At 33.6% G+C, this 5,709-nt stretch overlaps 1 pseudogene; it reads right to left on the bottom strand.

Moving 5' to 3' along the window:
• Nucleotides 1–2,430: 2,430 nt before the first annotated feature.
• On the bottom strand, nucleotides 2,431–2,800 carry LOC107505933 (annotated as a pseudogene).
• Between the last annotated feature and the right edge of the window lie 2,909 nt (nucleotides 2,801–5,709).

The raw sequence follows: 5,709 nt of genomic DNA, 5'->3' as shown, positions 1-5,709 counted from the left end.
TATTTTGAGTTATAAAGGTATGATAGAGTCACTGATATCTGAGTTTATAATCTAGACTATAAGTATTAAAGATTTGGATGCCCATTAAAATTTTAAGTACATTGAACTGTATGGTGACATACATTTATATTTGAAAGGTTAAAGTTTATGTAAAACTCTATGTTGATTAGATATAAGCTTTCAGTTTGACATTAAATCCTTAATTACCTTCATATATGTGAGATGACAATTTCTACCTACATGTATAAGAAATGAAGTCATTTGTGAGGTATATGTAAATGCTCTAGCCATGTCATTTCTATGCTGTTTGAGTCTTTGTTAGAATCATTAACAGCAAACTTATTTAGACCTATACAGAGATGATAATTAAACACAAGTTCTATTTTCTCATCTTTAACTTAAACCAGTATTATATACATTCTACCCATGGTTGTTTTTCATTGAGAACAAGATGTTTAGTTAAAACACAAAACAAACAAAAAATAACTCCTTATCAAAGACCACAGCACATTACTTCACATTAACCAAGTACAAGTGTTCCCTTTTCCTTCGTCAAAGCTCACCTTTACCTCTGTGAAGCATTATGTATTTCTTCTGTTTCTTTTTTTTCTCCCATAAAGACTTTGTTTAACCTTGACAGTATAACACTTCTCAGGCTTTGCTGACCTTCCTTACTTATGTATATATTTTTCTCACCTATCAATTGTGAGCTCTGTGAAAGACATAATTATATTTTTATACTGTCAAAAGAGTATAGTATAATACTTTAAATTCAATAACCAGTTGAAATCTGTCTCAAAGTCAGGTGTTTGTAGATAATACTAATTTTGACACTAAAATAACATTCTTTCATTATTATTCCTCTAGGTATATGGTAAGATAAATAACAACTGCCACACAATTAATCTGGTAAGTGCCATTACTAACTGGTTTATAGGGTCCTTTGGTTCCAGGTATAGACGAGGAAAGTGAAATTACTTACCTATTTATCTCTTTCCGCCAATGCCTTTAAACGGTTTGTCAAAGACCCTACCTTTCCCCACAAGCTTCTTCTCAGCTCCCTCTTAGTCTCAGCAATTGACTTTGCTTCCTACCTTATAGAATAATAAAAATAAAAAAAGTCAAAGATGTTTGATCTTTCCTCTTCTTATATTATAAATGTATTTCAACCCAAATCCAGCCTTAACCTTTCCCATCCCTATCTATGAAAAAAGGTCTCTCTTATCAAAGCTAATGCCTCTATCTTGTGTCTTTTCTGAGACCGTCCTCCTGTGGTGATTTGTTCTTTCCAATATCTTTAATGAACCTTCTCCTACACCCATAAGCATGACTGTGCCCCATCCTAAAACATAAAATCGCTTGTAGGTTAAGATTCTATCTATAACTTATCATCTCTGATTCTACAAAATGCAGTGTAAACCAAGGATCAAAAAACTTTTTCTTAAAAACTTGATAGTAAATATTTTAGCCTTTGCAGGTCATAGTCACTGCTCCTACTTAACTCAGTAGTTGTGGCATGATTGTTTTTCTTGTCCTCCACTGTCATCCAAGTCTAACTATTTATTTTCTCTATCCTGACTAGTACAATAATTTATTGACTCCTTTATCTCTCTGTAGAGGTTTCTCATTGTCCAATATCTCCCTCATAAGTTTTTACTTTTTAACATTGCTGGTGATATTTTTGCAAATTGTAAACGTTATATAAATTCATGCCTATAATTAGTTAATAGATTATCCTTGAGAATAAAATATTGTCTCAACCCAGAGAGAGAAGGAGTAACATTTTATGATATTATTCTTGTCCATTTATTCTAGCTCCTCTCTGGATATCCTGGACTTCTTGTAACAATCCAACAGTTATTTAAATTACTGCTGTATGCTTTCTTACTTCCGTATGCTTTATTTTTTTTTCAGATTTTTCCAATGTATATTTAGTTAGTTAGTTAGTTAGTTAGTTAGTTAGTTAGTTAGTTAGTTTTATAATGGCGACATTGATTAATGAAATCCGGAAAGTTTCAGATGTACAATTCAACAGCAAGCCATATATATACATTGCATTGTGTGTTCACCTCTCATAGTTAGATTTCTCTCTGTCACCACATATCTGACCCCTTTTGGCCCATCTACATCCTCCTTCCCTCCACCTTCTAATAAGCACTAGTCTATTGTACGTGTTCATGAATCTCTATTTGTTTTCTCTGTTTATTTGTTGCTTTTAGGTTTTTATCCCACATATAAGTAACATCATGTGGTTTTCAACTTTTTTTGAGTTATTTTGTTTAGCATGATTATATATATATATATATATATATATATATATATATATATATATATATATATATATATTTTGGCCCGGTTTTTTCATTTTATTAACTATGGTATAGATCTTAGAGCTACCTCATTCCCTCCCCTTCTCTTCCCACCACGGGGTCAGGCCTTCCCAGAAGCTCCTGCCTTTGCTGCCTGGGCCTGCAGGAACTCCAGCTGCAGCTGAGCAAGGATCTTCCTCTGTTGTTCTGACTGCCATTTGAGGTCCCGGAGCTGGAAGTCATAAAGCTTAATTTCAGCTGTGATATAGTCCAGCCTCTTCCCCACAGTGGCCCAAGCCTCCCCTAGGGCCCAGAAGTTTAAAGACTACATTGGACCCAGCCAGCAGGGCCAGTTCCTCCTTCATGATATTATTTTCTGTTAGCTGTGCTTCGAGCTGCTGCCACCCTGACATGAATTTACTCAAGTCCTTCTGTAGCTGTTGATATTTCTCCACTTCTCCCTGTAACTTCTTCTGGATCAGCTTAGCCATGGTGGAGATGAAAGCATTCTCCCTTCAGTATTAACAAACCCAGAAGCTGCTTATATGCTTTTAACTAGGCTATTTCTTCTTTCTGTATAGTCTCATCTACCCAACTATAATTTGTAATTCTCTATGCAAGGATGTGGAAACACTTAGCTTTCTGCATTAAGATGTTCTTTTAGGACCTGGACGTTACTGATCATGTTACATTTTACTTCTTTCAGTGCAGTGTATTGAATAGATAAACTCAAAGACATACAGCAACACCGATGCAAACCACGCCATACCGAATTATGTTTAGCAATACATGACTCCAACCCTCTTGATGTTGTGAGTCATCTGGATTTTCTAACAGCTTTCTCAGCTCCTGTCTCATTTTCAACACCATAAGAATCAATGACTCACTTAAATGGCCTCAAGAGGCTGCAAGAAACTGAGCAGTCGGAATCTTCTTATCTGTAGTTGCAAACCTTTTCTCTTCTTCACGTGGTCTGTTCCAGCAAGACTACTGGCAGCATGTTGAGTTCTTCCAAGAACTTCCTCTTCATGTAGTGCAATGGTGACAGCAGGGAAGATTTTTGGGTTTCTCCAGCTCATCTAGAATCTAGACCAAAAGTGAGATGCTGGTATGTCTTCCTCGCAGCTCCTTCCAGTTCTTTCTAGTAACTCTTTTGGGAGTCCCTTCCCAGAATGTAGCCTGAAATCTACTCTTTAACTCACAGACAAAGAAACAATCCTCGGTTTATATTCTACACCTTAAAGATCGTCTTTAAGCTAATTCCACACTTATAGTCCTGATTCTCTCTTTAGCCCTGGACCCATTTATTATAATAAATATTAGGAATCTTCACTTGAACAGTCATCTAATTCCCAAACTCTGCTAGATCCACATAGTTTATCAAACCAGAAATCTGAATATTAACTTCAAATTTTCTACATCTCTCACCATCACTCTCCCTAATCAATCACTAACTCCTGTCCTGTAGCTATTAAATATATCTCAACTCCATCTACTTCAGTTTATTTGCATCCCAAACCCCAACTCAAAATCATTTCTCAGTTGGATTATTGTAATTATTTACTAAGTGGTTTCTCAGGTGACAATTTTATACTACTTTAATCTATTCTCCATTCTATAGACAAAATAACCTTTCTAAAAAGCACATTGAACATCTACATATGTCTTATTGGAACCATTCTAATCTGACCCTGCTTATCTCTTAAACTTATTCCCTAACATTTATTTCACTTTCTGCCTCTATATTTACATTTCCTCAGAACCATGGTTTCACCAGTATCTACAGACTTTTAGGTTCCATTTCCTTGACTGCTTCTGTCAGGGTATTTGCATAAACCATTTATTCTGCTTAGACTATCTCTTCACTTTTTCTCTAACCCAACTTCGCCCTTTCAATAACCAAATCCTATTTATTTTCCTCATGAGCTTTCCCTGAACTACCGAAAAGTTATGTCACTCATATTGTAAACAGCTGCTTATTGGTCTGTATACTTCTCTAGATATTAAGTTCCATGATGACAAAAACTGCGACTTGTTTTTAATTATATATCAAGGGATGATTACATAGTAACTGATTAACCTAAGATAAATGAATAAATAAAGGAAAAAATACTGTGTTGATGAAAAATCAAAAACAGATTTGAGAGATATTAGAGCATCATAAATATTTCAAGAAGAAGCTGTCTTCAAACTGCCTATTCTCCTACTTGATAGAATAAAATATCGTATGGATTGAGTTAATAAACAAATAGACTATTTATTGACTATTGAACTCTATATGGAATTTATAAACATAGTTCAAGCCTTTGTATATCGAAGTGTACTGTTTAACGTCATAATCTTTTTTCTTTTGAAAGGTCCTATACTTTTTTTGAAGACCAATTTTTTTAATGGATTTCTCCATAATTGTTTGAATTTTTCAACACGTTGTTAAGCAGTGATATCTGGGTTTAAAAATAGAGAAATTTTTTTCTAGAGTGGAAAAAAATATGAAAAGACAATGAAAACATTCACAAAGAAGTGGAGTTCTGAATTTCTATAGTGCCATGACTTGGTTGAAAAACGTTAAAAAAAAACAACTATTACTAATATAGGTTTCTGTTTGGCAGTACAATTATTTGAATATCATCAGAATCTTTAAAAGTACAACACTGCATGCTCTTCATTTGTTGAGTAATTTTAAACTGAGAACAACAAATCACATGATACAAGCTTATTTAAATACTGGATAAGTCTATTAAATATTGCTTAATTTTTAAAAGTTTATTAATAAAGTTAATCCTGGAAACCCATATTAGTGTTTCTGCATTCTCTTTCTGCCAACAAATATGCAAGGATAAAAAGAAGGTATACATTCTGTTTACTACACATGAATTTATATATATGTATATTTATATAAAAAGCTTTTACTGGTTTAGTTTCAAGGAATTTGCTGCTCATTTATTTACTACTTGAAAAATATTTACAATATATCCTCTTTGGTTTTTATAGCTTTAAAATATTTGAAAACAAACATTCTAGTTTACTTTTCTACTCAGATCTTCCTTGGTTTTCAACTCATTTTCTTCTCATCTCTGAAAGCATCAGTGCTAAATGAGAGTAGATTTTAAGTTGTCAGTATAACACACATACACAGATAGAAAAGTATTTGTCATCTACATACATGATTTGGTGACTAAAAATTTAACATTTACTGGTTAAATTTCTAAAAGAAAAGAATTCATTTATGGGGAAACATTCAGAGTTGCTAGCTAGAACTGTATTTTCTCACTATCTCATTTAATGCATTAGGATGAAATGGTAATGAGAATAGTAGAAGGGAAAAAATGTAGTTTAGGGTGACAGGATGATTAGTATGCTGTACATCAGGAAGTCTGCTTCAAAAACTGGCTTTCATAAT

Source organism: Rousettus aegyptiacus, unplaced genomic scaffold (assembly GCF_014176215.1).
Source record: "Rousettus aegyptiacus isolate mRouAeg1 unplaced genomic scaffold, mRouAeg1.p scaffold_m13_p_2, whole genome shotgun sequence".
NCBI classification, from domain to species: domain Eukaryota; kingdom Metazoa; phylum Chordata; class Mammalia; order Chiroptera; family Pteropodidae; genus Rousettus; species Rousettus aegyptiacus.
Note: the sequence above shows the minus strand (reverse complement) of the source record. Positions and strands in the feature narration are given on the sequence as shown.